Source organism: Tachyglossus aculeatus, chromosome 2 (genome assembly GCF_015852505.1).
Source record: "Tachyglossus aculeatus isolate mTacAcu1 chromosome 2, mTacAcu1.pri, whole genome shotgun sequence".
In the NCBI taxonomy this organism is placed as follows: Eukaryota; Metazoa; Chordata; class Mammalia; order Monotremata; family Tachyglossidae; genus Tachyglossus; species Tachyglossus aculeatus.
This window is the reverse complement of record NC_052067.1, coordinates 31,113,395-31,132,578: the sequence shown is the minus strand read 5'-3', so window position 1 is coordinate 31,132,578 and position 19,184 is coordinate 31,113,395. Positions and strand designations below refer to the sequence as shown.

General features: G+C 41.3%; 1 protein-coding gene across 1 annotated transcript in view; it reads left to right on the top strand.

Moving 5' to 3' along the window:
* Positions 1-19,184, top strand: part of KCNH8 (potassium voltage-gated channel subfamily H member 8) — a 268,495-nt gene that overhangs the window by 30,230 nt on the left and 219,081 nt on the right. The window lies entirely within an intron of this gene.

Genomic DNA, 19,184 nt, shown 5'->3' with positions numbered 1-19,184 from the left:
GAGGTATATTCTCACTTGGATTGTGAGACCCATGGGGGGCCGGACTGTATCCAACTTGTTTATCTCATAGCGACCCCAGTGCTTAATTCAATGCTTGACGCATGGTAAGTGCTTAATGAATACCACAGTTGTTATTCTTCCACTGGCAGAATGTTTTTGCAGATAGGTGATGATTTCCCTGAGCCATCCACATTCTTCCGCATATATCCCTATGCCCTGCAGAACACATTAGAAGCAGCTGATAGAAGATAGTGGCTGCAATCTGTGGTCACGAAACAGAATATCCCTTTTAAGACTTTGCCAGTGGCAGACAGTGGTATGCCGTCACCCATTGTATATAAGCTATTTTTAAGTGTAGTTAGTGGGGGTGAGTGGGTTGAGGGTTTTTCCACTTTCTTTGCAAAATCAATGGAAAAACACAAAAACAAGACCAATACTACCCCCATAAGACCAAAGGCGTATAATAGTACATTTGCTTAGCATATAATTCACAAAATGGTTGTTTTGGGGAGTTACAAAAAGGGAAATGAGATCAAAGCAAAAAAAAAAAAAAACCAACCCAAAACCCGTGCCGTTTAAAAAAAATGGACAACCCTTGAATTTATCAGGCTACAGTTTCTGTAGTCAGTCCTTTGTCTTTACCTTAGTTATATAAAACATATTGCCTCTTGTTAGCCATGTGAAAGAAATGATGTTATATTTCATAGTTGGCTTATTTCCACTCTTGTAACATTTGTCAGTGCACTTTTAGGATAATAAGCCCCACAAATGTCAAAGCATAAATAATCTATCATTGTAAGGCCAATTCATAAATATTGCATCAATCCTCATGTGAAACAAAGCGCAACATATTCTACAACAGCTTTTAAATGATTTTCTTTCCCAAACTTGCAGAGTTTTTTAAAATGTGCTCTGAGTGCCACATTCAAAAGCGCAGAGTCCATAGACAAAACAGGTATTGATTTGGTTCATGCAACCAAAATTGTACGTGTTGGCATTACTTGCTGGACATCTGTAGCCTAATTGTTGCTGTTTCTTCAAGTGACAGTTCCCCAGGATTGGACGATCATGTCACTATTGCTCAATTTTCTTGAACAATGGATATATGAAGCTGCCAATTATAGATAAAACATTTCTACAACCACATATTAAATTGGCATTTCATTTTGCTGTGCTTAGCTAAATATGCAAAGCATTGTAAGTGCATTTTGACAAATGACAGATTCAAAAAAGTATGGATACAGAAACTTGAAAAATATTTCTGTCTCTAATTCTTAACATAAAGCATTTTGAGGTTTTCTTTATATGGTTATTTCCCATTCCATCTAGACTGAAAGCTCATTATGGGAAGGGAACATGTCCACTGCTTCTGTGTATTGTACTCTCCCAAGTGCTTGGTACAGGACTCGGCAGATAGTAAGTGCTCAATGTATCACATATGAAAATTTCTGCTCTAAACTTTAGTTACCAAATTCTTAAATATTTTGTGGATTTTGCCACAGTAAAACAGTGGACCACTCTCTTCATTTTGAATGTGGCTATGAGTCCACTGACAGATTTGTGGGAAGGGCAGTGGAGGATGTTGGTACATTTTGGGCTGGCTCTGAAACAGCTTTAATTGTTTGGCAAACGAGCTCCAGCCTGTGGGTTGTATTTTGCCTACCCTTACTTGCAAGCCTGATTAGAAGAATATCCTGCTAGTTAGAAAGGAGGAATATTTTGTCCATGTTTTGGAAGTTCACTTGGGGGCTGTTTACCTGGGCACTGAAACCACAAATTGCTTAAACGGGCCTTGGGGGGCAGGAAAGTAAGACTGTGCCTTCAAAAGGAAGGCCCCAAGATGGACAATGAGAGAACTGTGCTTCTGTCATCCTCATACGGTGTGGGAGGTGTGAAGCGAGATCAGATATCTGCAAACTCTTCTATCTGCCCCAAAAGTAAGCATAAAGCCTTACTTGTTCTACTAGCCAATGTGAAACGTTTGCACTGGAACAGATTAAGGTTCTGGGGTAGATCAGGACAAGAAAGCCTGAAAGGCTACCAGCCCTAAATTCATCCCTTTCTGTCTTCACCAGGATACCCTGTCCTCAGGCTCAGGAGTGTTTTAGTCCTAGCAGCTGCAGCAGAAGGTAAAGGAAGGAGAGCTGTGGGCTTTATATGGGGCCTCTATATCTATGGTTTGGCGCATGACAGCTGTCTCTGCTGCCCAGTGGTTAGAGGGGCCTTGCCTGTATCACATTGGGTGTGCTTACACTCAGGTCTGCCGTGCCCATGTCTGCCCCGGAGGAAAGGCATTAGGAGAGCTCACTCAAACTAGAAAACTGCACAAAAGGCCAAGCAAGATGTCAAGCCCAGGATTGTAGAGTGAAGGGGGCTCAGAGAGGCCGTTCAGAGAGTAGTTCCCTGGGGATGGACGATTAGATCAGCCTCTATCCCAGGCTCCATAATAATAATGATGATGATGGTGGTATTTGTTAAACGCTTACTATGTACCAGGCACCATTCTAAACTCTGTAGGCCGTGGTGGGTTAAAGGGGAAAGAGATCTTTGATCCCTCATGAATTCCCCAAGGAATTTCATTAATTACTCTTGTGAAGCCTTCACAGAGATTAGAATTAGACCATTTCATTTTGTAAATGATCATTATCTGTCAGGTTATATTTGGCAGGGAAACAGCCATCCTGAGGGATTGGTGGCTCCAGTCAGTCATGGGATGATGACCAAGTGGATGTGAATTATTCTCATCAGCACAGGGAGAGAGAGAGAGTGAGAGTGTGTGTGTATTCTAACCCTTGAAGGGGAAAATAACAGTGTAGTGGACAGTGTTTGCTAAAACTATCAATTTCAATACCTCTCCTTCCGTTTGTGTCAAATTATGATATGGAGAACACCTATAATATTCAAAAATATTTCAATATTCAGAATGGCCATCTTGTTTCCTTTCACTTTCTTGCTGTAGCTCTTAAATGCAATACAGTTTCTGTAGGTGGAGTTCTTAGGATTGTCAGTTTCATGCCATATGTTTGAGGCTCTTTGATGCTTCAGTAATTAGTTACTCAGTGTTCAAGCCAGGTAGTAGAAGCTTTGTCATCAACTGTACTTGGCTGTATTCTAAAAAGGGACATATCTCAGAATGCAGACTGTTGCTATTAAGAAAAATTCAAAAGGTGCCTGTCCTGTGAAAAAGCCCCAGCCTTTAGGTGTTTGGAAAGTTACGAAGGTGGATTTCTAAGATGCAGGAACAGGTGGAGACACAAGGGCAAAGCTGCAATAATTCCCTTCTCAGTGGGGTGTACAGTGGCCACTGATGGCACTCAATAATACTAGCTAATGCTGCCAACTTCCATCACATAATGTAATGGCATCAAACAGAAGGTCTTTGCAGAGGTTCTCAGAGTTGCTGAGTGTGTTGCCGCATATGACAGCATCATCATCATCAATCGTATTTATTGAGCGCTTACTGTGTGCAGAGCACTGTACTAAGCGCTTGGAAAATACAAGTGGGCAATATATAGAGACAGTCCCTACCCAACAGTGGGCTCACAGTCTAAAAGTCTAAATGACATTGATTCCATAGGAACTCAGGCTACCCTGTGATGGGTTGAATTGAGCAAGGCTCTTTTTCTCTACTGCATTAACAGTGAAGAACTTGACTGAAATAACTAGCCCCTTTCATTCATTCAGTCGTATTTATTGAGCGCTTACTGTGTGCAGAGCACTGTACTAAGCGCTTTCACTTAACTTCCTACAACACTTAAAGCACTTATGTGCTGATCTAATGCTACGCGTTCATTCATTCATTCAATCGTATTTATTGAGCGCTTACTGTGTGCAGAGCACTGTACTAAGCGCTTGGGAAGTACAAGTTGGCAATATATAGAGACGATCCCTACCCAGCAGCGGGCTCACAGTCTAGAAGGGGGAGACAGAGAACAAAACATATTAACAAAAAATAAATAGAATAAATATGTACAAATAAAATAAAATAAATAAATAGAGTAATAAATCATTACCCTGGGTGGAGAAAATACTCTTTCGGTGAAGGGGGATATGCGGAAAGAACGAGACCTGCCCCCAGAGGTAGGCAGAACTATCTCCCATAATTATTATTATTATTATTATCATTATTATTATTACCTCAGCTTGGACCCTGTAGAGGGACTATTTCAGAGTCTCTGGTTGGGTCTGGACTGGGTGAGATTCTTCAAAAAGCGGCTCCGCTGGAGTTTTGAATAAACCAAATGAAAGCATCTGTAAATCAAGTGTTGGTCTCTCCTGCTGGATTGTAAGCTCTTTGAAGATAGGAATTGTGGATTTTAATTCTTTAGTTTTCTCCTTCAAGTGCTTAGTTCAGTCATGCTAAATAAGTGTTACTGATTGATTTTTCTCCCAACTTGTACTTCCCAAGTGCTTAGTACAGTGCTCTGTACACAGTAAGCACTCGCAGAAGGGGCAGTAACTCTGCAGAATCAGCCAGTATTCATTTATTTCATCTTCATTTCTTTTTAGCATTACAAAAATTCTTTCCAAAATGAGCAAGATGAAATCATATTCTGTTCCATACCATGTTCTGATTGATTCAGATTACTGCATAAGGTTTTATAGAAAATAGCAGAACACCTCTTCAGCTGACATTGAATACAATTTTCCATTTTGAATTCCATTTCCATTTAAAATGATAGGATTAAATGTGGTATTTTAATGAAAAAATTCATTATTGTACATTAGTCAGCTTCTTTTGTAGGGTATCTCTTTTTCTCTTAACTAGGCTGTCTCTTTTCCCAGAAAGTTTTAACATAGAGCCTTGAAACCCATTGTGAGTCTTTCTGAACTATTGGTGGCCATATGAGCTTCAATTATCATCCTGGACTGAGGAAAATTGTTTAAAAAATTGGATGGAGGCATGTTTTTCGATACAGTTGACTGGGAGTGGAGAAAATCAGATCAGAGTATAGGTAAACGTCTGTTAAAAATGCATCTTGGTAGAGTGATTCTCTATCTCTTGTAGAATGTATTCTGGATCCCAATAATTCATTCATTCTTTCAATTCAATCGTATTTATTGAGCTCTTACTGTATGCAGAGCATTGTACTAAGCGCTTATGAGCTGTCAGATTCCTAAAATGCTTCCCCAACTGGGCAAGTGGTCCATAAATCAATGGGTCAACCCAATGCAGTAAGATAAGGCCTGTTCAGATTCTACCCTCCAGATTCTACCCTCCAGCAAGAGTAGGAATCACAAGCTTTGCTCCGAGAAATCTTGTCCATTTCAGGTTTGTTGATTTAGATATTTTTATGTCACAAAGGTGGCAATTACCAGATTAGCGGCAGAACTCTTAGAGCTTTGCCATTTTTCCATTCTTGTTCTAGAACCCTAGAATCACTGCAGGAGGGGTAGTTGATACCTTTGATTCTCAGAGTCTTTAATTGAGCTTGTTGATATCATCTTCATCATCAAATAGATTTTCCTTGCTCATCTTCTCTTGGCCTTGAGGTTGTACTCTATAAAGGGTTAAATAGACCCTTGCCTTCTAAGAACTTAAAATCAAAGATTTGCAGTTAGATCTTGCAATACTTAAAGTACTTTTCTTGGTGATAAATTTGAAAGATTAATAATTATGTAGCACTTTTGCAAAAAAAGGTCTTGCTTAACAGATGGTATGTAAGTTTTCTGATTTGGATATGATTTGCCTTTTTTCCTCTCCTCCTCCCCATCCGCCCCGCCCTACCTCCTTCCCCTCCCCACAGCACTTGTATATATTTGTACAGATTTATTACTCTATTTTACTTGTACATATTTACTATTCTATTTATTTTGTTAATGATGTGCATATAGCTATAATTCTATTTGTTCTGATTCTATTGTTCAGATCATTTCAAATATTTTGAAAGTTAGTCTGAAACCACTAATCTCAGAGCTTCAATTTAAAGCATATCCTGAGTTGATTAGAGGCTACTCTCTGGCCCAGGGTTGTTCTGTTGTTGTTGAACCCTCAGGGGAGGCAAAGTCCCAGAGATTCTCCCGATTCCTTCTTCCCAGTGGTTCTGGATCCAGCTCTGGGGTTAGGTAATGTGTCTGCTAACTCTGTTGTACTGTCCTCTCCCAAGTGCTTAGTACAGTGCTTTGCACATAGTAAGTCCTTGCCCCCTTCTACCTCACCTCCCTTCTCTCCTTCTACATCCCAGCCCGCACCCTCCGCTCCTGTGCCACTAACCTCGTCACTGTGCCCCATTCTCGCCTGTCCCGCTGTTGACCCCCGGCCCACGTCCTTCCCCTGGCCTGGAATGCCCTCCCTCCACACATCCGCCAAGCTAGCTCTCTTCCTCCCTTCAAAGCCCTAATGAGAGCTCACCTCCTCCAGGAGGCCTTCCCTGACTGAGCCCCTTTTTTCCTCTCCTCCTTCCCATCTCCCCCACCCTACCTCCTTCCCCTCCCCACAGCACTTGTATATATTTGTACAGATTTATTACTCTATTTTACTTGTACATATTTACTATTCCATTTATTTTGTTAATGATGTGCATATAGCTATAACTGTTTTTGTTCTGATTATTTTGACACCTGTCTACTTGTTTTGTTGTCTGTCTCCCCCTTCTAGACTGTGAGCCCGTTGTTGGGTAGACCGTCTCTATATGTTGCTGACTTGTACTTCCCAAGCGCTTAATACAGTGTTCTGCACACAGTAAGCGCTCAATAAATATGATTGAATGAATGAGTGAAGTGCTCAATAAATATCATTGATTGAATGATAAGCAAATCATGGTAATGACCGGTTAATTATCCTTTGGCCTAGTTAAAGGAATAAAATTTATAGAAAGCAGGGTCACTGTGTGTTTCACATTATATTAAGCCTTCCTGAATTTATAAACAGTAGGAGGTCACATAAGGCACAAATGACTGAAGATTTCTAAAATTCTAATTTGAAGAAGCCTGATACTCCCCAAGGAGGTCATGTGTTGAAAAGTAGAGCGTAGGGGATTGAAGAACTCATTATAGAAGACATATGTCTGCTTTGTATTTTTTTAAGGTATTTGGTAAGCGCCTACTATGTGTCAACCACTATTCTAAGAACTTGGTATATGTGGATTTTCATGCCCATTCACATGGAACATGTGGTGGTAGTAGTAATAGTTAGGGCATTTGAGTGTCTACTTAGTGCAGTGCACTTTATTAAGCACTTCGGGAAGGTATGGCAGCATATGAGAACTTCCCGGCCATAAGGTGCTTACATTTTAGTAATAATGGGCTGGTTTGCACAATATTGTGCCCAAGCGCTGGGAAGAAAATACACAGGGGAAAATTAGGCATAGTCCCTGGCCCCGAAGGGGCTCATAATATAAGAATAAAGGAGGAGAGAGAGAAAAGATGACAACATAATAATAATAATGATGATGATGGGTTTTTTTTAAGCACTTATTATATGCCAAGCACTGTTCTAAGCGCTAGGGTAGATGCAAGGTGATCAGGTTGTCCCACGTGGGGCTCACAATCCTAATCCCCATTTTACAGATGAGGTAACTGAGGCAGTGAAGTTAAGTGACTTGTCCAAAGCCACACAGCTGACAAGTGGTGGGGTCAGGATTCAAACGCACCACATCTGACTCCCAAGCCCGTGCTCTTTCCACTAAGCCAAGCTGCTTCTCATAAGCCTACACAAGGAAGGGCCTAACAATCAGTCAATCATATTTATTGGGCACTTACTATGTGCAGAGCACTGTACTAAGCGCTTGGAAGAATACAATATAACAACGTAACGGAGTTGTTAGACACATTCCCTGCCCACAGTGAGCTTGCGGTCTAGAGGAAGATGTAAGCTACTCCTGTAGTCTGTAAGCTCCTTAAGGGCTGGGATCACATCTGCTGACTCTATTGTAGTTTACTTTCCCAAGTGCTCAGTAGAGTGCTCTGCACAAAATACGCACTCAGTAAATATTGGATGATTGAGAAACATCAGAGACAAGGACAAAGATATATATATATTCTAATGCAAGAGAGAGATGTTGGGAAGAGCTGGGCACTTTTGGAAATCATGAGACTTCAGGAGATTTTAGGGTTCTGGTTCTAGCTCAGCCCCTGGCCTGCTGGGTGATCTCATTCATTCATTCATTCAGTCGTATTTATTGAACACTTACTGTGTGCAGAGCACTCTACTAAGCGCTTCAGGTACACCACTTGACCTCTCTGGTACCACAGATTTCTTGTCCGGGAATTGGGGGAAATGCTTGCCTCTTTGCATTCTTCTGAGGATAAGATAATGTGTAAAGACTTTGGGAAGAAATAGAATTTCTTTACACATTCAATGAATTTTAATATTGTTAACATGTTAGAAGGGCCTTGAAGGGCCTCCCTTCAAGGCTCTCCCTTCAAGGCCGTACTGAGAGCTCACCTCCTCCAGGAGGCCTTCCCAGACTGAGCCCCTTCCTTCCTCTCCCCCTTGTCCCCCTCTCCATCCCTCTCATCTTACCTCCTTCCCTTCCCCACAGCACCTGTATATATGTTTGTACATATTTATTACTGTATTTATTTATTTATTTATTTTACTTGTACATATCTATTCTATTTATTTTATTTTGTTAATATGTTTGGTTTTGTTCTCTGTCTCCCCCTTTTAGACTGTGAGCCCACTGTTGGGTAGGGACTGTCTCTGTATGTTGCCAACTTGTACTTCCCAAGTGCGTAGTACAGTGGTCTGCACACAGTAAGCGCTCAATAAATACGATTGATTGGTTGATTGATTAGAACTTAGTGCACCTAACTCCTGATCACAGGTGCTGTCCTCAGTATCCTGCTACTTCTTCAAATAAGATTACACTGAATAGAGCTTTGGGTCAGCCCCTTGAAATTACTGGGTGAAGCCCTAGCACTGGTATTTCCGATAAAGGAACTAGAAATAACTGAGGGGGAAACTGATCTGTTTTCAAGAAAATCCTTGTTGGTTGCTGCTTTGGCTGTTACAGCTCATGTATTTCGGTCTCCGGCTTCTGCTCCCATGTGTGAAATGGATGCATTTGTTAAGGGCTACTTAGGGATTTAGGGGGATTTAGAGAGGACAAAGAGTCCAGTGTGTCAGTTTTCACAGATAATTGGGCTGGCTGGAAATGAGGGCAGCACGCTCCAGTAAGCGCCTTCTGTTTTCAGATATGATGCAATAGCTGCTATGTAACTTTCAACATGTCTGAGTTTAATTGTTCTCTCTGAACTAATTAGGTTTCTACTTTTCAAATAAGATCACGGGTGGCAGTCATGCATAATCTTAGAAATGTTATTGTAGAGGTGCCTGTTGGACCATTTGCAATGATTCAAAATTAATTGAACCCCATACTCTTGATAAATATTTTAAGTTTTTAAGAAAAAGAGCTGAGAGCACCTGCCTGACCCATTTCCTTATGTAGTATCACTTATTTAAAGACAGAGACAACCTAGTCAATCAATCAGTCATGTTTATCGAGTGCCTACTCTGTACATAACATTGAATTAAGTGCTTTGGGCAAGTACAGTATAAGAGAGTTGGTAGTTAGTCCAGTCCCAAATGTGATTTTGCTAAACTGAGCGCTGCCATGTATTTTTGGTGTCCAGATGAAGAGAACAGTATCTAATTCAGTCACATTCTTAGTAGTCTCCAAGTGAGTTGGAATTTCTGGCCATCTCTTCTGGGTGTCAGCAACTGCAAATGGAAATGTGCCTCTCAGGCAGCTGAGCTCATTGGAGAATTGAATTAATAGGAATTTAGAGTAATGGGCATGTTTAAAATGAAATGTTCATGGGCTCGGAATAACAGTTCCGCTGATAATTTGAATTAGCAGTTTAGCTAATAAAGTTTGTCTGTATTTACTGAACCTGTTGGATCTGCTTGTCATATGTAAACGTTTGAATTATTAGTTGCATATCAAATCTTGCTCCTTCCTTACTCGGGCATTCTGGTTGGTGCTTTGTGTCACAGAAGAAAATTAGGAAAGACTAGGAATGCCTGCTGTGGGGTTCTCTCCTCTGTTAGAATTTCATGACTTTTGAAGTCAAAGATAGGATGTTTCTTTTCACTATCATCTTCAGTAGTCATTGAGCCCCTACTTTGTCAGAGCTCTGTTTAGGAGCATACGCCTTAAGAGTAGCAGTAGTATTTATTGAGCACTCACTGGGTACAGTGCCCTGAACCTGCTCACATGATAAGTACAAAACAAGCAAGTGACATATTCCTTTCCCACAAGGAGCTTATGCTCTAACTGGGAAGACTAATCTGAAAGTATTTACAAATGGAGTAATCAAAATAAATTATGGAATGCGCAGTTGAGCAAACGTACATACCCCAGTCCTGAGGATGAGTATTAATCCCTTCTCTCAAGAAGCTTGCAGTCTAGTGGAGGAGCTTACCCTAAAAGTAATTGTGGATAAAATATCCATGACACTGGGTTTATGTTTGTGGCTTCTGTCCTAAAACTCAGAAAGGAATTGGGAACGGGAAAGGCAATTGGCAACTCCCATGGGCCAAAGGTTCAAGTGGTGGGCTGTCCTGTCTGATATACCCACCATTGATTGTCTACTGCTTCGCCACTGACTGACCTTCAACTGTGTTGTCCTTGCCACACTCCTGGTCTTGCCACCATCTCTGCTAGAAGCCTCCTCCTCAGTTTGGAGGTCAGGGTTATGTTTAGCAGTGGGACTTACAAGAGCAGAACTATGATGATGCTGTGTTCGTGTCACCATCCTGACCCTGCTGACCTGGTGTGCCTTTTTTAAAAAGTTCACTTAGGAAAAAATATCTTAGAGTTTCAGTCCATACATTTCGGAGGCAGTGAAACAAACCACAAAACTGGCCTGTTTTGCATAAGCTTGTAAATAAATTGGGTTAACTAATTTATGGTGACTGTCCTTTCTCATGCAGTCTGCTCTATATTACCTTAGTGCACTGTGATTAGCTCAATAAATTAAAGGATAGTGGCTTTTGTCGTTGAGAAGCAGCCTGGTGTAGTGGATAGAATGTGGTCCTGGGCATCAAAAGAACCTGGATTCTTATCCCAGCTCTGCCATTTGTCTGCTGTGTGACCTTAGGTAAGTCACTTAACTTCTCTGTGCCTCACTTCCCTCATCTGTAAAATGGGGATAGGACTTGTGAGCGTCTTGTAGGACATGGTCTGTGTCCATCCTGATTTACTTGTATCTACCCTAGCACTTAGTATAGTGCCTAGCACGTAGTGTAACAAATACCATACAAACTGCCTTTTTATTCTTCCTCCTCTTTTAGAAAATTAATTTGATTAAAATGAAATGAAAATCTCTATAAAGTGTCTTTTTCAGATTTTTGATACCTAGTAATGGACCTCTATGGGGTACATAATCCTTTGTGAATGGAATTTTGAATCCAGAGAGGTAAATGCTTATGGGGGATGCAGCAGTATAGACTAGGAATCTAGGAAGACTAACCATAAGGGAGGAAAACAGGGCAGAGTCCCATTCATTCCCAAGGTGCAGCTGTCAATCAGGAGACAAGTTCAATCAATAGTATTTGAGTGCTACCGCTGAGCCCCGCTCTCAGGGTCCAACCTGGAGAGTTTCCAGAACTCTACCAGTCTCGTCTAAGGGAGGGAGAGTCAAGCAGAGGCATATTTGCGGAGAAGCAGCATGGCTCAGAGGAAAGAGCACGGGCTTTGGAGTCAGAGGTCAGGGGTTCGAATCCCGGCTCCGCCAAATGTCTGCTGTGTGACCTTGGGCAAGTCACGTAACTTCTCTGAGCCTCAGTTACCTCATCTGTAAAATGGGGATTGACTGTGAGCCCCACGTGGGACAACTTAATCACCTTGTATCCTCCCCAGCGCTTAGAACAGTGCTTTGCACATAGTAAGCACTTAACAAATGCCATTATTATTATATTCATTCCATTTCTAGCTTGGACAGTGGCTAGCGAGTGGAAGGCAGTCTGCTACATGTCAAAACTCACCTTTTCTGGGCAGCAGCAGCAGCACGGGAGAGAGTTGAGGGCAGAGACTCAAGTGTATTGTGTGGAAAGAGGCAATGGTAAACCACTTCCATATTTTTACCAAGGAAACACTACGGATACTCTATCGGAATGATTGCAGATGGAGGTGGGGTGTTCTGGGAGAGATGTGTCCATGGCATCGTTATGGGTCAGAGAGGACTCGACAGCATAAGACAACAACAACAACTCCAAGCAGAGGAGCATACTAACTTCTTGGGGGAGTATGAGTATTTCCTTCAAGAAGTTTACAATCCACCGTGGGAGATAAATGTTAAAATAAATGACATAGGGAAAGCCGCAGAGTATATGGATATGAGCATAATTCCTCTGGAGGTGGGGATGGAGTGAGTATCAAAGAGCTTAGAAGTCACAGATCTAAGTACGCAGGCAACACAGAATCAATCAATCAATCGTATTTATTGAGCACTTATTGTGTGCAGAGCACTGTACTAAGTGCTTGGGAAGTACAAGTTGGCAACATATAGAGACAGTCCCACAGAAGCAAGGGAGGATAGGGTGGGGAGGTAAGAGTTTAGTTAGGACAGGCTTCTGGGAGAAGATATGGTTTTAAACAGGCTTTCAAGATGGGGACTGTAATGATCTGTTGGATAATAATAATAATGATGATGGCATTTCTTAAGCGCTTACGATGTGCCAAGCACTGCTCTAAGCGCTGGGGGGATACAAGGTAATCAGGTTGTCCCACAATGGGTTTACAGTCTTAATCCCCATTTTACAGATGAGGGAACTGATGCACAGATAATTTAAGTGACTTGCCCAAAGTCACACAGCTGACAAGTGGTGGGGTCGGAATTTGAACCCATGACCTTTGACTCCAAAGCCCGTGCTCTTTCCACTGAGCCACGCTGCTTCTCTGATATCAAGGGAGAGGCAGTTCTAGGCAGGAGGGAGGGTGAGACCAAGAAGTTGAAGGTGAATGAGGCAAGAGGGTCAGTGAGTAGGTTCATTATTAGAGAAGCCAATGGTGCAGGCTGGGGTGTTGTGGAAGTGTCAGGATAAGTAAGGAGGAAAGAGTCGAATGATTGCCTTGAATCTGACGGTGAGGAGTTTCTACCTAAAGTGGATATGGATGGGCAACCATTGGAGGCCCTTGATTTGTTTGTCTCTGTTAATATGTTTCCGTTAAGTGCTTACTATGTTCCAGGCACTGTATTAAGTGCTGGGGTGGATACACGCAAATCAACTTGGACAGAGTTCCAATACCATGTGGGACTCACAGTCTCAATTCCCACTTTATAGATAAGGTAACTGAGACACAGAGAAGTGAAGTGACTTACCCAAGGTCACCCAACAGCAAGTGGTGGAGCCGGAAATAGAGCCCATGACCTTCTGACTCCTAGGCTGGTGCTCTGTCCACTACACCATGCTGCTTCTCTAACCTTGAGTTCTGGCGAGAAGTACAGAATGATTTCTCAGAGAAATGGTCCAGAGAGCAGAGCAAAGCATGGCCTAGAGAGGGGAGGTCAGCAAGGAGGCTGATGCAGTAATTGAGGTGGGATAAGTAAATAGTGATAATAATATGATAATAAGACTGTGAGCCCATTGTTGGGTAGGGGTTGTCTCTATCTGTTGCCGAATTGTACTTTCCAAGTGTTTCTTACAGTGCTCTGCACACAGTAAGCGCTCAAAAAATATGACTGAGTGAATATAGCAAGTGCTTGGGCCAGAATCACGTGGTCAAAAATCCATGTTAGCCCAAGTTCAAAAAGATACATTGCCACACACTTTGCAACAAAAAGAACTAGTTGTAAACTCCTTTTGTGTTTGCCAAAGCTGAAAAAAAAAATTTCCGCCATTAATGAACATGTAGGTCCTGGATTTGGGGGGAAGTGAGCTGTCGTTTTGCCCCTTGAAGACTTACCTGCTTGTTGGCACACAAACAGTTATTTGATTATTTAATTTGTCAATTTCCCCCCAGGTTTAGGCCAAAAAGTAGAAAAAGGCTCCTTCGTCTCTGTCCTTATTAAGTCACTACAATTAGCCTATCTAATGATTGGTTTCAAATGTGAAGGCATAGTAGTGTCTACTCCTGTTGAGATCTTAGAGAGATTTTCCATGACTACGTACTGCACTCGTTCTTTTTGTTAGTGTTTTTTAAAGCACTTAGGGACATTAGGCAAGAGACTGAGTATGGTTCAGTGCAACGCATCACCACTACTTCAAAAACAACTCATTGACATGCCTAATGGAGCTGGGACATCCCTTTACCTTGAATGATTACCTTGAACATTGCATTGTTCACCTTGAATGGCAAGGGGCCAGAAAGGATGCACTGTTACATTTTAACAAACATAGCTTTGTGCAGTGAGCAAGAGATTCTCTCTCTGCGGATGCAATTTTCTCAACCATTAAGTCACAGAGCAGTTTTTAACCTTTCCTTTTCTCCCTGGGGAAACCGAAACCCTAAGAAGTTAACCAAAAAGGTTAGGAAGTAATGAATAGAGCATGGATCTCCTAAAGCTTTAAAAACCATTTTATTATTATTATTACTACTACTGCTAATAATAATGTTGGCATTTATTAAGTGCTAACTATGTGCAAAGCACTGTTCTAATTGCTGGGGAGATTACAAGATGATCAGGTTGTCCCACAGGGGGCTCACAGTCTTAATCCCCATCCTACAGATGAGGGAACTGAGGCACAGAGAAGTTAAGTGACTTGCCCAAAGTCACACAGCTGACAATTGGCAGAGCCAGGGTTTGAACCCATGACCTCTGACTCTAAAGCCCGTGCTCTTTGCACTGAGCCACGCTACTTTCCATTTTTAAGATGGAATAGAGTAGAATATTATTTTTAAAAAATGAAAGATTAAGAAAGCTGGTGTGACTTTTTTTGAAAACCAAAGAGAGTTTGGTGCCAGTGCAGCATGAGACTCCAGATCCAGTTGAAATATTTAGAGCGAGGTCCTGTCCGTCCTGTTTCATGGTTGGGAATCCTGGCCTGTCACAGATGTCACTTTTCTCTTATAATGATTTCACCCAAGTTTCCTAATATCACATGACAAGACAAATCCTGGATCATAGCCACTCTTTTTGCACTGGAGTGCAGTTGGAGCTATTTTGCCTTTCCCTGTACTGGCTATATATGCAAAGGAAGGATGTCAAGAAATAGCTGTGGTATCGGGAGATGAAGTGAAGCGGTTGTAGGCTGGGTGGACGGAACACTCTAAGAGTTAGCTGAAGCAGTGCAAAACTGCCATGGCCTTCTGAGAAACAGTAGCGGCACAAGAGTTGCCGAGGTTGGTTGGGATGAGATGGAATAGATCATTTTCATTGTGGTTAGGAATGTGTCCACCAAGTCTATTGTGTTGTGCTCTGCACATAGAAAGTGCTCTACAAATATGACTGATTGATTTTGTCAGCAGTCCGTGAAGAGGAGGAGGAGGAGATGCAGACATTGCTGGGTCTCGCAAACAGTATCCGTGGCTGTAAACCATATGATATTCTACATGAACTCAGTGTGATAAAGGGTGTATCATTTATTTTAACTAGTCTTGTGCTCATGGATAGCATTGCCATGATCATCTTTTGGAAAAACTCCCAGAGGCTTCCAGTGATCACTTGTCTCCATCTAAGACTCTTTATCATCAGGTTCCAAGCTCCAAATAGTAATAATAATAATAATGAAACTAATTATAATAATTGTGGTATTTGTTAAGCAGTTACTGTGTGCCAGACACAGTACTAAGTGCTGGGGTGGAAACAAGCAGATCAGGTTAGACACAGCCCCAGTCCCCACATAGGGCTCACAAACTTAATCCCCATTTTGTAGATGAGGGAACTGAGGCACAGAGAAGTGAAATGGCTTGCCCAAGGTCATACAGCAGGTGAGTGGCTGAACTGGGATTAGAAACCAGGTCCTTCTGACTCTGAGGTCCATGCTCTATCCATTAGGCCATACTGTGAGCCCTTCCCCAGACCAGGATAACCTGATTTCTTGTCACCTCATCTCCTCCCAGTTTCTCCCAGCAAAGCTGTGTTTCAGTGAGCATTTCCCCAGTGCTGGAGAGTGAGTGACCACATTTTAAGACTCTGTCACTTGTGATCACGTTGCCATTGGCCGTTGAGAATGGTTTTTGATGACAGTGAAATTGCTTGAGAAGCTGGCTAAGCCAGCTTCATAGGTAAGAACCAGATTTCACAGCTATATGGAAGAAGGTTGGGCACTAATTACTATAGCTTTGATTATTTTTAGTTTGGTGTTAAGCTTAATGCTTTGATGTTGCCACAGTCTGATTGCCAGTCTTCTAAAGGAAATTCCGGATTCTTCGGTTCTTAAAAAAAAATGAGTAAGCTAAGAACACTGCCAGGAGGATATGTCATTGTTTCCCATTGCTGAAAGACCCTAATCAGAATCATCAATCAGGACCTCTGAATTACAATGTGACTTGAAATCTGAAAGCAGATTTTTGCAGCAGAGCAGGTACAGGAAAAGTGTAGAGAGCAATATCAAGATACATGTAGACCTCATGACAAGTACCTGGGAAGGCAGCATGGCCTAGTGGAAAGAACATATGGGACAGGGAGTAAAGACACCTGGTTTCTTATCCCAGCTTTGCTAATAGCCCTGCTGTAGGACCTTGGACTAGTTACTTAACCACTCTGTACTTCATTTTCCTCATTGGAATAATGGGGATAAGATACCCACTCTCCCTACCTCTTGGATTGAGCCTCTTAGATTGTGTGGAACAGCAACTGTGTCAATCAAATGTAATCATTTTTGTATACTGCCGTGCTTAGCTAATAGTAACCAATAATACACCTTATAATGTTATAGAAACCTACTAATAGACATAAGCTACAATAAGCCTCTGAGCAAATTTGGTTGTCCCATGATGGTAGGGCAAATCGTGCAGATTTGTTGAATTACTATCTGTATTAGTGTCACCTCCACATATATACACATGCACAACCAATGCTTTCCCTTGCGTATCAATACATTTTCTTAGGTAGATAAGGATTCCCCTATGGGGCTCTCTGAACATAGGCTTATTTTCGTTGAAGTTCTGCCATTAGAAATGGCATTTTCACACAGATTGTCATTGAAAATCATCTTTGTAAGCTGAAATATCATAGCAGCAACCAGGGCCTGTCGTGGCTCAGCAAAAAATGACAGGATAAACTTGGTCATGGGTCTCTGGCTGATTATTTTTTATTTTTCTCACTGCTAACACCCTGACTCTAACTGCAGGGAAGTGATTTCACAGGCGATTCATTTGACTCTGGAGGTGGCTTTATTTCAGATGGGATTAAATAATCTATCACATTTGGTTTATTAAATTTGTAATGTTTTCTGGGACATTGTGGCTAATAGATAACAATTGCTCTTACTGATTCACAATTATTTTGCCACCATTCTTAACACCGAAATTTTCTGTTCAAGTAAAGAATATGTAAATATCAATAATTCTCATAAAATATGTCAAAGAGAATTTCTCATGCACATATTTATTTTACATGGAAAACTGTTTTTTCATAAGAAAATGGAATCCACGGTGGTAACTTTCAAAAAGGTGTAAAAGTAGCATGGCCTAGTGGAAAGAGCATGGGCTGGAGAGTTAGAGGAGCTGGGGTGTAATCTCTGTTTGCTTTCTGTGATCTTGGCAAGTCATTTAACTTCCCTGCCTTAATTTTCTCATCTCTAAAATTGGAGTTAAATACCTGCTCTCTCATACTTAGATTGTGAGCCCTTTGTGGGATCGGGACTGTGATCATCCTGATTATCTTTTCTCTACCCCAGTGCTTAGTACAGTGCATGACATAGAATAGAATAGAATATTTTCTATTCTGGAGGCTTTTTTTTGTCCTTGAAGAAAGTATATTTGGGTGTGTGTTCATGGATAAAGTGCTATTTCCTAACCCCTTGGGACAAAATTGATTTATTATAGGATGAAGCACATGTTTGTCTAAGATGAATAACTCTCTTTAGCATATCCAGTTAGATATGTAAGTACAGTTGAAGCTGGATTTGAAGCAGCTGTCAGGAGATATCAATAATGCGATGTAGTTTCCTGAGCTAAGTAGCTTACACTTTCACTTTCAGTAATTTGGGCTTCCCAACCATATGTTTTGCTGTATATCCAAATCTGTGGCACCCTGAACTGATTCACTTAGAAATAGCCTTTTAAATCTCTGTTAATGTCAGACTTGTTTGGTCTAATCAAAGTTACCAACAAAAATCCTAAGAAAGAAGGAAAAAGCTGGCGGAAAGGTTGATACCAATAATGAGAAGTTTCTGTTTCATTGAGGGGGACATGGGTAGCCATTGCATTGATCTGTGGTATCCCTGAATCTTAAACTTTGCTGTACACAGAGATGCTGTACACTTTACCTGCCCTAGAGGACTTTACAGTCTATCTGGAGAGATAGATGCTGAAAGAATTTACATTTAGGATGAAGGAGGACAGTGGGTGCATAAATGTGGTGTAGTAAATATGTACAAAATTGCTACATACAAATGGTTGTATGTGAGTAGTAATAATAGCGCAGTTCATGTTGAGTGAAGATTTGTCTACCAAATGATGGTTTTAGAAAGATAGTTCAGGAAGCAGAGTGTAGCATAGACTGAAGAAGAGCAGGAGGCTGGAAGCCTAGGAAGGAGGATGCAGAATTCTATTCTGTATCAGGAGATAGCACGAGTCAGGGTGGGACTATTTGGATGGAGAGGAAGGAATGTGGATTGTAATGGATTTCTGAAGAAGGTTTTCTGTCTGGAATGACTTAATTTGGTCTTATTCAGAGAGATGAACTAGATGGTGTAGTGGGTACTTTACAGAAGATTCATTTTAGTTGCCTAATTTTGTGAAAATCCTCAATCCCAAAAGTAGATTCTGTGCTTAACCTTCAGCTAACGTTGCAAGAGACCTCTTCAACATGCCCTTGCACTAAGCACTTTCAAGCTTGGTATTACCCAAAGCAATCATTTGATATTTTATTGTTCTAAAGTACTAGAAGTAAAGGAGGCATCCTCCCGCTATGTACCCGAGGTCCAATTAGCCTGCTTTGAGAAGTTAGAGTTTGTCAATGGACAGGAGTCTCCAGTTAAGAAATGTGAGCATCTTTATTTATAAATGTATAGATAAGGTCTAGAATTGTACTTCCGTGATTAGACATATCAATCCATGAGTTTACAACAAAGCTTCTCTTTAACTATTGTCTTGTCTTATGCTGTCGAGTCGTTTCCAACCCATAGC